The sequence below is a fragment of the Coturnix japonica genome, unplaced genomic scaffold, assembly GCF_054131305.1.
Source record: "Coturnix japonica strain WE unplaced genomic scaffold, WE-NBRP24 Scf053, whole genome shotgun sequence".
NCBI lineage: Eukaryota > Metazoa > Chordata > Aves > Galliformes > Phasianidae > Coturnix > Coturnix japonica.
The window spans coordinates 1,523,963-1,541,666 of NW_028188956.1; the positions used below are offsets into that span (position 1 = coordinate 1,523,963).

General features: G+C 36.8%; 1 protein-coding gene across 14 annotated transcripts in view; it reads right to left on the reverse strand.

Moving 5' to 3' along the window:
• Window positions 1-17,704, reverse strand: part of LOC146752058 (rho GTPase-activating protein 32-like) — an 80,747-nt gene that overhangs the window by 42,562 nt on the left and 20,481 nt on the right. For all 14 annotated transcript variants that reach the window (XM_085533057.1, XM_085533052.1, XM_085533055.1 and 11 more), the window contains one exon: window positions 15,485-15,705. The gene's annotated coding sequence lies outside the window, so the exon portion shown is untranslated. The remainder of the gene's footprint in view (window positions 1-15,484; window positions 15,706-17,704) is intronic.

The following is a 17,704-nucleotide window of genomic DNA, read 5'->3' on the forward strand; positions in this document are numbered from 1 at the left end:
AATAGCCAAGTAGCACATTGTAAATAAACAAAAACTCTGTCAGTTGCAAGGTGCAAAAAAAAAAAAAATAATAATAATAATAATAAACGGTTAAGCTATGTTATAGCTGTTATTTTCTTTGAGAACAGACAGAAAACACGTTTACACAGCACTTCAAATAAGGACTAAGTAGTGTTAAGCACTCTCTGAACAAACATTACATGAACAAAGAAAACCTTAGAAAGAGTACTGCAAAGGCTCAGCATAAGTTCCACGGAAGTTCTATTAGTAAATATATGACAACCTGAAAAGGCAAAGAAATCTGTTTCTAATATGACTTTATTATTATTCAAATGTTGATCGCTTATGGCCAAGTTCAATCTATCTGGTCAGTCTTTATAGTAAGCACTACCTTCACTTTGGGTACAAATCAGCAGAATTTCACCAGACTAAGTGAGTCCACCTAAGCCTCAGAATTAGTTTAATGCAAATTTTAACAAAAGGAACACAGTTACAAACCAAACATTGAAGAGGAGTTAGAAGATGTCTCCCTCTGCTCCAAGTACACAGATGTCTACTTTGTTCTATTCCACATATGCATAGGCAGCCTTAGGTTAATGCAGTGCTACATTCATTTATGGTAAAAGAAATATACAGTTGCTTTCTGAAAAGGAATACCCATCAGGGTCTCCTCTTTCTTATAAAGTTCTGAGGCTTAGGATAAGCAACCCATGAAGACTGCTGTATCCTTACCCAGCCAGAGCATTACAGTGATACTGACCTCAGCATTACGTTACATTTATTCTGCTGGGAAGGATCCAAATAGCTATGGACTGTTCTTATAAGCTAGTAGTGACACTGTGAATGGTGCCTGTACATTATTAAGATTGAAGCTTAGTGTTTTAATTCTTACCTGTTGAATTATTTACTATTCAACGTGCTTACCAAGCATGCTAAAAAATGTTGTTACAGCCTGTGTCCTAGGAACACAGAGTATTCATTTGTTGATAGGAAATACACCAACACCAAATCAAGAAACCTCCTTCAAAATGCATGCATAATTATTATCAGAATATGTTTCCATTACACTTTGCCTCAGAGAAGCAAATCAATATAGCCCTTTCCCAGCTAGCAATTTGATGCAGGTTTCCAGTAAATCATTTGACAAAGAAGAATCCAAGCCAATTAAAGGTTACACTGTAAAAATAATTAGTATCTGTGGTATCCTGGGGTGGGAAGGAAGAAAGTTAAACAGAGAAAGGAAAGCAAAGAGGAGGAGAGAACATTCCACAGTTCTAAAACTATTATTTGCTATTGATGTAGAAGTATCATTATTCTCAGTACAAATCAAAACGCATTAGCATTCCATCTGCCAATGCTGCAGCAACCATTTTTCTCCATTTCTGTTTGACCTCAAGCCTTTTATGCATAAACGTCAGGGCTCTTTACAATTAATCATGTCTACCACAGACTAATTGTGGACAACAGTAGTGCAATTAACACAAATTTGCTTCAAATATTCATGAACGTTCAAAAAGCATTCATTGACACAAGTGTTAGTTACCTAACCACAACAACAGACAATTCTTTCTGTTTTTGAGCAGCCTCTGCATTAGGAAGCTGTGCACACCATCAAGGGCGACAGCACGACAGGGAAAACATTCCACCAATTCCCAAAATGTGATTGCTTCAGCGATGCCTGGTACACAGACACGCCATCAGGAAACAAACAGAAGAACAAAAATAAAAACTATTTCCCTTTTAATATTAAAGGTAGATAATCCTGAGAATGTAAAAGTACTGAATACATTTTGGGCAAAAAAAAAAACAACCAAAAAACCAAAAAAACAATTTTTTCATAATTCTACCCTAACATAGAGGGCAAATAAAAAACAGCATTTTTTATTTATTATTTTTTCTATTTTGTTATTATTCTAAACCAGATTTAAAAAAAAAAAAAAAAGCCTTAACAAAATAAGACACAATTAGACCTGTGTTGGTTTTCTCAATTCATTCTTAATAATACACTTGTTATTTTATTTGTACTTTGCTACCCAACTGATGGCAGAAGTCTTTCTAACCACAGAAAGCTATTTGTAAAGCCTGACCTAAACACAGCAGAAGACTTTTTTTTTTTTTTTTCCCTCTTAAATGCATGCTTTACATTAAAGAATTTCTTGGACAGTTGTGCTATTTCTAATCAGGCCCCATAGCAAATACTCATCAACCCTCACAGGAATAAACTATTCTCACATCAAACAATTGTTACAGTTTGAATCCAATTGACTCTAGACAAAAGTACTGAGATAATCAGCATATTAAAGCCAACACTATAACCATATGTTAATTATGTAAATGATTCATTTTAATCAGCTAGAACCATGTAAAGAGTTACAAGGAATGCAAATGTAGGGAGTTATTAAAAATCTCATTATTATTCATCTTGGTTCCATGCGTGAATATATCCATCCAAACAGATGAATTAATAGTTAGATGAAAGATGAAAGAGCTAGAGGGGAAGTCTGTGGGAAACCATCTGTCTTGCTTTGTATCCCTCCCAGGCTTCAACCATCCTGAAACAACTATGTGGAGAACAACCCCAGAGAAGAGACAGTGACTGCCTGCAATGCTCCTCAACCAGTAATCAATGCTTCTACAAACGTATCTGTGCTTCTCATCCATTCCCAAACTGACACCCCAAGTAGGTTCATGAGACAGAAAGCAAAGCCTGATCAGTAAGCTCAAATCGATTGCTACAGAAACATGGTTCCACCCTGCCCAAAAACATCCAACGAGTATAGACATCAGTCTATACTTATGATACTTTTTATACTTTCATCTTAAAAAGGTCCTCTAACAATTGCCTATTCCAATGTCAGAGGATGTTAAGGAGCTACTCTGACTGGGACCCATCTTAGTAAGTAAGCTGGTTCTGCTGACTTCAAAAGAAGTCCCAGATCAAGGTGTCCTCCTTTCAGCAGAAATGATTGATTTTCTTCATAGCATCTGATGCTATACTATGCTTCACCTCTAAGAGAAAAGCAACGTTGATAACACCACGAAGGCCCAGTTGTTGTTCAGCAGTACTGCACACAAACAAGGACATCTCAGGTTTTCAGTTTCTAATGCTGTCCTACCAGAGAGGGACAAAACCAGGACAGCTGCCCTAAACTGGCAGGTGGTGAGCAACCATATTGAGCATCACTTGTGTATGCACATGTGTGTTTGTGTCTTATATAAATGTGCAAACAAGATAACTGTTATTTCTCGTTCCCATCTTATTAAATAAGCTGTTTTCTTGCTGTCGTTCTACCTTTATTCTCCTATTATATGATTTTATGACTCTATCTCCTCCATCCTACTCTGGGATGGGGGGTAGTGAGTGAAAGGCTGTGTGGCGTGAGCCACCTTCCTACAACAGCAGGAAAGAGAAATTCAGGAATATTGTAAATAAAGATATATATGTATTTTGTGTAGTTCTACCAAAGAATATGGAAAAAAATACCTGCGAACTATTCCTGAGAGGATTATTTTTCATTTGCCCTATTCTCCGTTTTTCCTATGTAAAGTAAATGGATTCTGCACAATTACTCATATGAAGAAGAGTGAGGATCAAGGTGTAACACCATGTCTACTAAACAAGGCAATGAGAATTAACTGGAATGACAGGGTTTTAAAACCTCAGGAGGATAAAAGGGTTGACATGCTCAACACAGGTATGCATGCATTAGGTAAATCCACCCTGAAAATCTTCCTAAATCTTAAATAGCATTTTACTTAAAATTAAAGGTATAATCTGCTTTCAAGGCCTTGGTTAAAGCCAGTTACCATTACTCTGCCGACTCAAACTACATAAAATAGATGAACAAAGAACACAATTCAACTGTTGAATTCATTACAACATTGAAATAGATGTACTTTTCCACAATTGTTTTCATTCTAATAAAAGGAGTCAAAAATAATGGTAAAATGTTTTTGTCAGCTTTCAGAAGCTCTGTAAAACTTTGTTCTTCGTACTCTACTTCTTTCATGTTTTCCTGCCTGATGTCTCCCAACAGTTTCTCTGGATTCATTCTATTTTTGATCTTTAATCCTTTTATATGTTTTTTTCTTTGCTTACTCTCGCATGCCTTTGTAGTTTCTATAATTGGGTCTTTGCACCATTTTAACAAGGTTTAGCACTGTGCAGCTTGTCAAATTTAAGAAGAAATGAGAATAATCTATCACTGGTATGATAAATAACTGAGTAAATTAACGTATCACTATAGTAAATGTCTGCCATAAAAAAAAAAAAAATATATATATATACATATATACACACAAACTAAAGCTCCCTTCATCCCACAAAGGCTGTTTCAGCAATCCAGACAAAAGGCAATTGCATAGGAAGTACTTCAGATCGCTAATGTGTAGTTTATTAAAACTGGCCATGCACCTGCAGTAAAACAAGATTTCATTAATTTCTTCTCGAGGTGCCAGAGTAAATTCAACTTGGGGAAGAGTACTTGACAGTTTTGTAAGTATTGACTGACACTCTTCAGCAAAGCTTCACTGCGTACAGAGCATAATTTAAGCACATCCTGGTGATAATCAACACAGCAAGTGAGGGAGTATGGAGCACCTTTACAAGAACTTTATCTCTTTGAGTTTTGTTTTATTTTTTCTCTGTGATTCCTATTGATGTTTACATATCAGAATTTCTCATTTCATACAACATAACTCAAGATCCCAACGCAACCTTATTTGTATCCCTGCATGTCTACAGAACTTAAAACTGACCAGAATTTCATGCAAATTTCCCACATTACGCTACTTATTTGCCCACATTACACTGATCAACTCCTATTTACACAAGATCTGATGTGAAAATCCTAGGAGAACGATAAATTAAAACCTAGTAGAAAAACTACACTGAAAGTAACAATAGTTTTAATTGTCTAACATCTTGATTATCCTTACAAAATATAAGGAAAGGTAACACCCACATCTCTTTTCACCCATGATATGAAACACAAATTCATATTAATATACATTTAACCATGTTCCTCTTTGCGTCTGGGTACTGATCTGATCAGTAAAAGGAAAGAAATATCTCTTTCTTCACTGAGATTACCTGCTAAATTCTACACCAAGAGTGTCTGTTGCCAGGTCTTGGAGGCCTTCTGGAAGGGACTATGGGGGTTCCACTGGATTTCCTGCACTAAGGCCTCATCTTCTAACCAGCCTGATTTCTGCAGGGCACACTTCAGCATATTAATATTCTTGTGATGAACCAAGGAAAAGTAAATTAGGCCAAAAAAGAATGGTTACAGAAATGCAGTATGCACAGGGTTTGTGCAGTACTCTGTATAAAGTGATACAAATAAAACCAGGAAAATTCCAGATTGCAAAGACTCATTTATTTCACTTCTCAGTGATCTCAGACTATTGTTGGACTCTGCCTTAGAGTTCCAGACCCCATCGTCAATATAACAGTAGGGGAGAACAGAAAATGTGATCACACTTAAATGAGTGCTATGAACCCAATTGAGGAATGCATTTCAGCATGTGTTTTACTGTAATTTCATTGCCTTCTTGGCCAGGAATGTATCTAGACACATGCCAAAATGCCTTCCTTTACTGGAGGCTGTCAAAGGAAATATGGATTAACTGTAATTTGTACCATGTGACTTTACAGCACTGTAGCTCTGAAAAGCACATGTATCATATTTGGACTTTTCATATTTGCAAGAACATGTAAATCCAATGCCGATAATAAGCTTCACTAAAGAAAGCACAGAAAATAGTACTGCCACACACACAGCAGCATCTCAAAATTAAGTCCCAGTTGAGTTGCTGATGAAGAAGTAGATACACAAAGATAAGGAATTAGCCTGTGCTTTGAACATTCTTCCTCCTGCACAAAACTTGACAGTCAAAAACCCCAGGTAAAATTTCAGTAGTGTTCATTTAACTAGATTATTTCACAAAGGCATGATTGCTATTTCTTTGAGTACTGTATCAGAAATAGATTCAATTAAAAGGATGTTTAAAAAAATCCAACATTTGTAAGTCATCTACTACCAAAACTGTATTATCATCTCCTAGTTAGACTGCAGAAATCTAAAGGAAATTCCTGCTCCGTGCATTATATTGTACTTTCCTCAAAATAAGAAATTAGGTACTTAAATACTTCTGTGAACTTAAAGATCTTATCCATAACGTCTTGTAGGTTAAGGGCAACTCTTTAAGAAAAGACTGAAGGAATGAGCATGCCATTACCACAAGAGAAGGCAGACACATACTCATCTTCAAAAGGATCATGGGCCACTAGGAAAGGGACAGAAATATTTTGCTTGTGTGTCCACACCAAATTCACAACATCGGAGGGTTAAACTATAAAATGAAAGACTTCAAGTGAGTCACCAGGAAAAAAAAAAAAACCTCTAGTTAAAGTGTAACATGCCTGGAGAGGATTGAATCTCAGTCGTTCAAGATCATCGGAACAGGCTCAGAAAACATCTGTCAGGAATGACATAGGCAAAGTTCATCTTCCCTTCAGGCAGAGAAGTAGATTACATGATCCCATAAGATGCATTCCTTCCCTATTTCTCTCCATCTCTGTGATGTACACATCTCTCCTTGGAGGTGGTACACGCACTTCATAGGTTTTCCTATTTGTATGTGGCTATTTTGCATTTCCAGTCTCACAGGCAAAGAAAACAGCAGGAACAAGTGGCTAAAATAAAGAGAAATAGAGCCTCACAATATCCTAACTGCAAGGGTAATTAAACATTCAAACAGTTCAGTAGGGTATCAGTGAAACTGATGGATTTGAAATTACTTGCATGTTTAAAACAAGATTAAATATCTTCCAAGAGGTCTGTTTTCAGCCAGTCTCAGAAATCCTGCAGCATGTGTATTCAAGAGGACAAGCTGAATTACCATAAAGATCCTCCCTGGTTGAGTGTCTTTGAGTCTGTGAATCTGAAATCCCTCTTCACAGCAAGAAACCTTTTTTATATAAATGTATACATTCACTTTCTGACTCTGAAGTTTAAAAGAAATAAAAAATAAAAAATGAAAAGACCAAAAAAAGGTTTTGTTACATTTGAGAAAAAGATTTTTGTCAAAGACTATGGAATCAATTTTTAAACATTCTCTCCGGAGACAGGAAAAAAACATATATATTATGTAACGCTAATTTGACTTTTCCATTTCCACGGCAGTAAATAAATGACAGTGACCAAAAGCTAATTATTAAAGGAAGTGAAAGGGGCTTTTTTTCCTCCAAAAAATGTGTGGAGGTTAAGTAACACTACTTCACTGAATTCTTGAGTCACAAATGATACTTAATGAAGGGAAAAAAAGCAACAAATAAATATTACCTACATTTTTATACTTGCCTCCAAGGAACACACTGCTTAAAGGGAATTATCCAAGCATACAGAACAAAGTGCAAAATGCAATAAATACTAACAGTGCAGTGGTATCGTTGTACAGTATGACCACAGAGAAATAAACACATTTGTTTTAATCCTTAGGTTAGGGAGCTAACAGCAAAACGGATGGCAATTTAGACAGTACATTTGAGAATCACCTCATGAGCTAACAGGCGTCATACTCAAGAAGCATTTTCACAAGTACTTTAAGTGCCTGCTAGTATACAGTGTTCCCTAAAAATATATCTTGGATCTGTCTCTGAAGGTGTCTGTCTGCCAACTCAAACTATTTTTATGCTATGGGGCATGTATCATGTTTTTTGAAAATGAACTGAAGTGTGGTACTCAGAACATAATTCTAAATGATATAATGAAAAATAAAGTTTATGCTATTCTAATGAAGGAGAAGCATCTCAAGTTTGCAAATGACAAACACTGGGAGGAGTGGCTAATGGGTCAGAGAGTCATGCTGCCATCCAGAGGGACCAGGGCAGGTAGGACAAATGGGCAGCCAGGGACCTGATAAAGGTCAGCCAGGGTAGGTCCGATATCCTGAATCTGGAGTGGAACAACTCAGGCACCAACACATACTGGGGGTACCCTCCTAGAAAGCAGGTTGGCAGGAAAGGTCCCAGGAGTCCTGGTGGACACTGATGTGAACACAAGCCAACAATGCGTTCTTTCAGTAACAAAGGCCAATGATACCCTGGACTGCATCAGGCAAAGAACTGCCAGAGGGTTGAGGGAGGCAATCCTTTTTCTCCATTCAGCACTGGTGACAAAAACTGGAGTACTGGGTCCAAAACTGGGCTCCCCCAATATAAAAGAGACAAGGACACACTGGACAGAGATTAGTGAAGGGCCATGAAGATGCTTAAGGAACTGGATAATCTCGCATATGAGGAAAGGCCAAGATAGCCAGGACTGTTTAGCTCAGAGAAGTCTCATCAGCATGTACAAATACCCAAAGAGAGGCTATAAAGAAAATGGAGCTAGTAGTACCCAGTGAGCTGCCTGGATGTGGGGCTGAGCCCCCTGCTCTGGGTGGCCCTGCTGGGGCAGGCAGGGATAAAGTGGCAGGAGGTACCCCTAACTTCAGTTATTTTGTGACTCTGTATTTGCACATTTGCATCTTACTATGATTAAAAAAGAAAAATAGGAGTACAGTCACAGAATGATTTTAAAGCTACCATGTATACTACAGAGAAATGACTTACTGACTGGCCAAGCAAATTAGGTGCTTTTTACTGCCCCAGTACAAAGCTTTCTACCTTATTAAAAGACAGGAATTACACAACAAAAGAAGTAATGCCTGTCTTGCATTTTTGTCTAGTGTGGTGTTTTTTCTTTCCTGCAAAAAAGAATCTTAAGACAGGTATAAGATACCTACTGACATTTTTAGGTCAATACACTTTCACAGGGTCTAAGATATTCTGATACAACAAAAATAGGCAATCTTCACAAAATTTTGAGATACCAGAAAAGCACGCTTTTTTTGCGAAGAGCCAGTGTATTCAGTTACAATATATATCACAAAATATAAGAGTGGTTCTCGGCATCTTTTTCAACTGTGGATGAGATCATATCATTTGAAATGGTAAATCCCACTCTCTGCATAAATAGATGTCACGCACAATTTAAAAAGGTCTAAAGAAAGGAAGGATATTCCTCTCTTCCCAACAAGTATACATCTACAATCTACAATCAAAAAGAAACTCATGCTGCAGACATAATACACGTGAAGGAAAGTATAGTAGCCCCGTGGTCATCACGAGGAGTTGCCATCATAAAGCTGACTGCAGTGACAATTACCCTGAATGTGGAGCAGAACAAGGCGTAATATCACAAGCTTTAAGTGAGCAGGCAACACATTACCAAATGTCACTCAGAGATCAGATTTCAAGTGCAAGCATCCCTGAAATGCATAGGAATATTTTCACGGACCGAAAGTTTCTCTTAAAGACACAGTTTACATTGCACTGCATGAGAACATAGACTCACAGAACCGTAAGGGTTGGAAGGGACCTCCAGAGATCACTCAGTCCAACCCCCCTGCCAAAGCAAGTTCCCTACATCAGGTTGCACAGGTAGGTGTCCAGGCAGGTCTCAACTATCTCCAGAGAAGGAGACTGCCCAACCCCCCTGGGCTCCACCACCCTCACCATAAAGAAGTTCTTACGCTCACTTGTGTGCAATGCATTCCTATGCTCCAGTTTCTCGAAATTTCCCCTTTTCAGGTCTCCACACACTGCTGAAAAGAGCCTGGCCCCACCACTTTGCCCCCCCACACTTCAGATATTTATAGACCTGGATCAGGTCCCCTCTCAGGCTTCTTTTCTCAAGGCTAAATAAACCCAGTTCACTTAGCCTTTCTTCATAAGGGAGATGCTCCAGGCCTCCACTGGACTCTTTCCAAGAGATCCCTGTCTTTTTTGTACTGGGGAGCCCAGAACTGGAACTATTGGTCCTGTCTCCTCACATTTTTAATGTGGTGATTCTCACAAATATACTGCAGATCAAAGCTCATACAAATTTCCTTCCGCCTAAACCTGTACTTCCCCTGTTGAGAACATATCCCACAGATTTGGCTTATAGCACAGGATGTATATGCTGGGCTTAATTGTGCCTAACAATCAATTTGGCCAGAAGAAGGTATTTTCAGATGGGAAAAGTGTATGAACATTTGTTACGATTCCCGTTTCCCTATGCCCGATTTTAACTGTTTCTTCATGAAGGAAGGTATAAAAAGAAAGAAAAAGGAAAAATCAACATTCATTTCTGCATTAAAAAGAACATGCACTCCATTCAATCCAGTGAAATATTTCAGTTAAAAATGATACTCTGGGAATCTTGCAATGGATTTATCTTCATTCCTCTATCAGCAACAATCAAAACTGTTCTATCTGACAACATATGTATACACACTAAGTCACCACAGGAGCCCAGCAGGACGGCTTCCCAAGTACACAATGACCAAGGATATAATGGACCTGATCCATCTATTTCCTTTCCTCCATAATTGTTTTGATCATCAGCAGTTTCAGGCAATTGCTATAAACATTGAAACGTTATGTACAACACTTCCCCTTGTTTGGTTGGATTTGTTTCCCCTAGCGTGCAGCTTGATGAATTAGGAAGATGAGGGATTTTTTATTTTTTTTATTTTTATTTTTTTAAATAAGAGCAATAGGGCAGTCTGAAGTACCATAAACTTAAAATCCCAACAGTGCATACGCTTAGCATCCTTGACCACTCTGTATTCTGACAGCTATAAATAACTGTTTGGTTTTTACGAAGTAATAACAATTCCATTCTAGGATTGTGTTGAAACAGTTGTAGAGCTTTTCTCTTTTCTGTACCTCAAACATTGCCAAGAGTAAATTTCTTTCTAAAGCTGTGATTCAACTGTGATTATGTTTTTCAGAAGAATTTCAAGGTAAAGTTAAATAAGCAAGTGTGAACTTAATTAAAAATAAGCTTTTCTAGACTTCTCAAAAGTAGTCAAAAATGATGTCAAATACATAGCAACGTTAGAGGGTAGGGAACTATTTAGCACAGGAAGGTTTATAACCTCCAACCTTTCCTTCAGATAAATACAAAAAGGTCCCACCATAAGCACCTAGGCCAGTATTCAACCCGGCTTAGAGAGAGAGTACAGAGTATATTTTGGCTACATCACTTGATCCATGTATGATACGAGGTAAAAAAGGTTTATTTCCAAAGGTAAAAATGATCAGAAATTACTGTAAATAAAGTTATTCAGACCATGTAGCACCATCTGCATCACTTCCCTCAGGTACTGTATTAAAAGTCATTTTGATACAGAAGGGGGAAAAACTTTGCAACTTATGTAGGGAGAGAGAAGAAATTTTACATACATTCTCTCCCAAACAAAACAAATGAACAATCATATGAAAAACAGCTGCAGTAGTAAAACATGTTTGTCATTCACTCACAGAAGAACTGGGGAGTGCAGAAACAGCAGGAAACCCTTACCACCTGCAAATACAGTATGTCACAACAGTCCAGAGCAGATCTGCATCAAAGGTAAACTATCTGCTTACTGCATTTCAAACAGGCAATACAGTCAGTGTAAATAGGAGGTATTCATTCCATCCCACTAGATTGCATTCTGACATCCAACAAGACTTTCAAGCATGGGAAGAACTAAAACCTAATCGTTCCTTTTTGTAAAGTATTATTCAAGTGAAAACTACTAAATTACCCAAGTATTTTCAATGGAAATCTCCGCAAGAAAATATATCCACAATATTTTGCAAAACTGGGCTGCAAAAAGTAGGTGAGATTTTATAGGTAGCCTAACACACTGGCATCTACCAACATGCTGAATTTATTCACTGCTAACACTTACCCATACAGCACAAAGACAAGAATTTTACAGGCTGGTAACGACAGAGCTGTGAAGCAGCCTGCACCACTACTTTTCACAGCATATTCTAAGCAATTCTCTCACTTGGCCCTAAAATAGAATGGAACTGTCTCTAGATTACCACTTTCTCAGTTGTCAGTTCAACATATCAGTAATCCAGTTCTGGAAAATCAGACAGAATCAAAATATCTCAAAGAAAATTTAGAATGATGAATGATGTACATGAAAGTACAGTAATTCCCAGTTTGTCCAAATAGTTAATCCAGCACCGTACATTCCCTATTTCTTCTGCCTCCCTTTACCACCACACAAATAAAAAAGCAAAGAAAGAAAAACAAGGGCTTTAGTTGACTGAAGTCTTTTGACAATGAATGTAAGCTTCAGCCCTCAGAAAACATTCTAGCTTTTCTTTTCACTAAGCCTAAAATTAAAGTATGCTTTAAATGTACATTAAAAATAGCTATCATATTCAGAGAACCCTTTTCAACTTTAAATTAAAGTAGCATGCTTTGTAAAAAATGGACGTTTCTCTGCTTAGAATTTTCAAGTAATTTACTGAAACATCTTAGTAATTTTGTCTTCAATAATTTTTATAGTAGTAATACCTATGGGAAACTCTCTTACTAAAAGGAAATAGAGCCACCTAAGCCAGACGTGCAATAAATAATTCAGCTTTCAACATTAAAGTCTCATGTATTACACTTGTGTTTTTAAAATATCTTGTCATAGGCCTAGCATAAAATTCATCCAAAGCAATTGCAGATGTTTTAAATATCTAGTTATGGAAGTAAATACATAGACATTTAACCTATTATTCTACAAAGCACATTTTTTCTATGGATTGCTAACAGTTGATTTTGCTCCTGGAAATTCTTACAATAAACAGAACTACATTTCACACATTTATTCTGACAACACGGAAGATACTACAGCAACACGTACCCAAAATTACTACCAACAGGGCAGTGATCCTGCACTCAGGTGGTCAGATGGATCTTTCTCATTCACGTGACATCCTACTGACTTCACTGTTTATCCGGACATAAGGGTTCCCCTGTGGGAATCAAATGGCTAAATCGGGATATGAACCAAGGGCAGGATAAGAAGTCTTTTCCTGGATTGCCACATACTGTTCTATGGCATGTGTTTGGTGTCACCTGCCAAGGAAACAGTATGATAGTTGTAATACGAAGTAGGCCTCACTGCCTGCAGCACACGCGGTTGCTGGATGGCTGTGCCTGCTTCACTCCTCACAGCAGCCTTGCTGAAAACCTGCAAAGCTGCCAGTGCTTCTTTTGTGCCAAGTCAGAAAACACCTCTCCAACCATGAGGCATAATGCTATTTATTTACTGTTTGCACTTGCATGTGATTTCTCCTCCTACAGCTTTACCAAAGAGGAGGAACGAAGAAAGAAAAGAGATTTTATTTTCCATACTACTAATAAAAATACCTCTAATAAATAACCTTTTTTGGAAACTTATTTACTTGCTACTTTGCAAGTATCATATTTAACATGATTTGACACATTTAAACTCAATGAAAACATTTGTCTAATTAGTTTATAAATATATTTTTAAAAATCCCATCCAAGTTCTGAACATTATGCAATCACTGCTGCGAAGAGGATGACCAAGGTATGTCAACAAAGCGCCCTTTGCACCATGCCTTTTTGGATAGTTGGATTAAGATTTTGGAAACTTGCTTACTTAAAAAAAAATAAACAATAAATATTCACATACCTTAAGCTGAATGCATGTAACACTAACGTAAATAAAACCTTGCGCTGAGAGAAACCATTTAGCATCCCAGTGTACCCACTAAGATTACACATTTGTTTTGTTTTCTGAATCTCAGCATTCAGGAATTAGATTAGAGCATGGGAGAACAGAGAAAAGACTACACAAGAAACCATATGAATATTTTTCATCCAAACCCTTTATAATTAACAAATTCTTTAAAGAATAGTTCCTATTGTTCTACTATTTTAGACCTATGCTAACAGAGTAATGTGGACCTGGATATAACCTCCCAAGGAAAGAAAAAAAGGATTTGAAATAAGGCATCCCAAATTTTCAAAGGGCCCTTTCTTCCAATCTATCTGCTTGGATAATGCGCCCAGAGTGGCATTTTGTAATGACAGCAACTTTCCAACAAATCAATAGTTATTTAATTCCCAACAAGCTCTTGAGTCCATTAAACCTGATTACATTCACCCATTTCAGTTGGGTGCAGTTATTTTTCCTACACCAGCACTTAATCTATAACAGGAACTTATGAGAACTTTCAAAAGCAATTTCAACATCAATCAGTATAGAGTGAAAGGCACGATTTGCTTGTAATTATTTATTGGACAGGATGGCACGGGGTCTGACTGAGCTCTGGTGTCCGACCTTCACCCCCAAATTCTAATGGATATTAAGGCCTGCTTGATGTGTTCCTGTGTAATACCGGGTCTCACTAAATTAAAAAAGAAAAACATAAAACAACAAAAAAAGCCCCCCACAAAAACAGCATCAGCTTGCAGACATTTTTTCAATACCTGATAATAGCCACTGTGCAATGCTATATTTCTTTTTTAGACACATGGCTGATATTAAGCCTGAAGTGAAGAAAAATTCATGATCTTGGAATGCCAAATGGACCTATATAAAAAAAACAACCAAACACAAAAAAACCCACCAAACCTGTTTCATGTTTTGATTCCACCTCTACACTCACCAACTATTATTGTAGCAAAAGAGAGCAACAACAATTTTAAACAAAAGCCTCTCCTCCCAAGTTAATCTGACTGACTGCTACCAAGACACAGAAATGCAGAACCACACAGTATTCTCCCTAGAGCCTTTTTATACGTAGCGGCCATAACTGCCATTTATAGGGGACACAGAGTTCATTTGGGGAATGCTTGAAAATTTTATAGGAATCCTTTCTTAGCATCTTTTTTTTTTTTTTTTTAGCTTTTTTTTTTTTTTTTTTTTTTTTTTTTTACTACTAAAAATAATGGAATAGCTTTTGCTTTATTAATGTTTACATGATCCATACAAATCTCAAGTCTAACAACAGAAAATTCCACTTCTTGATAAAATCATCATAAATACAGACATCACAGCAAAGGTAAGTAAATCCAGTAATTGCCAGTTAACTTTTAAAATACAAAACTCTCACAAGCAGGATCTTGCACTCTCATGACTTAAAGATACCACAGGTAATCTACGGTATATTACACACAAAAACCTACAAATCCCTCTTCATTCAGTGAGATGCATAACATATTAATTAATGCTTATTTAACACTATTCATACTTGCTGTGCTAAAACACTTAACCTAAACACATCACAGTAAGTTACTTTGTCTTATGATCTGCCGTGGGAATGCTGAGTCCCTCGGAAACACAGAAGGGATAGCAAATCCTCTGCCCTGTGGTCAACCTCGTGAAGCAAAGGCATGAATGTTAAATAGCAGACAAATCAATAGAAGCAAATATAGCTCAACTACACCATTTATTCAGCCATGAGAGATGTCAATACACAGATTAGGGTGATCCATCTTTTTGATTTCCTACTGTCTTCTCACCGAATACATGAGAGCTTTTGCTTGTATTAAAAGTGTTTGCTTTCTCAACCATAAAAATTCCAATTATTACTCTAAGTGCACTAGAGTTAAGTTGCTTGTTGGAAGCGGCCTTGCATTACCTGAACAAGTCCAGCGAAGTATGGCGCTGCCGGCAGAATCATTGGCACTCCATATGGATGTAGCAAAACTCCTTGAGACGACAACATGGTTTAAGTGATAGTATTACTCCCACTAAAGCTAAACACATCAATTGAAAGTTAGGGGAAAATCTATATACCAACTTCTTCCAAACTCAGAGCTAGAACCAAATAACTTCTGTCAGGGGCAAAGCCCACATCAGCTGTAAAAAAAAGAAAAAAATTGACGTCAGCAACTCTTAATGTTAAATTTTTCTTCAGAGACAACAGATAGAGACAACAGCTGCAAAGCTAACTCTACCCAAAAAGGAAGGTGCTATTTTGGGACCAGCTTAAATAACATGACTAACCAACTACTCTTTATCAGTTCAGATTTTTAAGTAATAAACACATACAGTTCAAACTCCCCAACCTGGATTTCAAACAGGATTAGAACTAATAATGCAATAGGGACTGGCATACACATGGCAACAGTTGCTATCAGAAGCTTTAAAAAAAAAAAAAAAAAAGAAAAAGCAGCTTTATTATGATTGTGCAAATTACTGTTTCTTTGTATTTATTAACTGTTAAACAATATTCATGTGAGAGCTGAAACTCAAGCCTGTTACATTTCATACATACTGTTTTGATTCATTGCATTTTTCTTGCTTATTTTGAATATTTGAGCTAGCTAACAACTTCTTAGTGTAAATTATATTTTAATGGCTTTTCTAACCTTTCACAACATCTATGTTGTTGCATTTATCACAGCTTTTTGAAAAAGACGAATTTGACCTTTAGAGAATTTCATCTGTTCTCCAATTAAACTCACACCCAGTGTAAGAGATAAGGGAGGGGGGGGGAAATTCAGCCTGTTTTTTTTTCTCACTAAACAAAACAGATTTGCTACTTAATGCACTATTTGCAAGTCATTCTCTTCTACAGCTAAACATTTCTACTTTAGACAAAACAAACAATCATTAACACTCGTTATGTATGCAGTGTATATCCTCAGTTGCAGATATGGTTAATGACAAGAATTGGGCGAGATACTTTTAATTCAATTAAGAATTAAGTGTTTAAAACTTCACGTTACAAGTTAGGAAAATATATAAATCATCCTCTCCTACAGTTTCTGAATAACCAGGGTGCTCCACATCACTAACTTAAGCTACTTGATTTTGTTGCATAATTACTTTTCCAGATAACTAATTGCAGACAAGATTTGATGTGATACTCAATTATTTAATGTCACATTTTGACCGTCAGGAAAGGTTTTCAGTAATTGATTCTCATGTATCACAGCAGCTGTATTGCGTGATTTAGAAATCTAACTTAGCAGGTGCACGCTGACCCTTGTTACTAACAGCCTTACACCATTTCTAACTTTAGATGTTAAATAGTGACCCTGTATGAGGCTCTTCTTAGAGGCTGCCAATGAGCACAGCGATTGTCATGTGATGGTGTGATGTTTACCTAGATCCATTTTCTTTTTATAGAGTGGCTTCGTGTTTCTGTTGGGGATAATACTGTTCACCTCGCTGTGCTCAGCTGCTATTTATGTTTTTCTTATTGAGAAATCTATTGTTTAAATTATTAAGTAAACTACCCTGACATTTTTGCCAAAAGATTTTCTAAGATTTAAATACAATATCAGTTATATACAGAAATACAGAAGAACGTCATACAGAAATGTATCAGCAAAAGACACATGTGGGAAAGAGTATTGCTATTACAACTCATTTTAAATTATTTCACTTCTTAAAACATGTACTTCAGTTTGAACTATTACCTTTTGTTTGGCCTAACAGTAAGCTGCACTTGAAAAGAAAAGGTTTCTTTCACCTTGCAACAGAGATTATAAAATGGGTTTTGTAAACTTTACATATATGATTCCAACAGGACAACTGACATAACCACAGACTGCTAAACTGCTCTGTAAAAACCAGTTTTTGTTTCAATACATTTCTAATTAACATGATAGAAAACCTAAAGAGCAAGATGATTCATATAGGAGAAAAGCAGACTCAGGGAAATGCTCAACATTTTTATTAATTATTTTGGCTGATTAAATTTCCCACTGACAAAGTTGGAAAGTTACTGAAGATTTAAAGAACATAGATAGGAATCTATATGCACCTACAGGAAAAACTCCTCAATTATAACAGCTGTAGGGGAAACCCTTTACGTGTTGTTCAGGTAAATGGAATAACTGTGTCATAA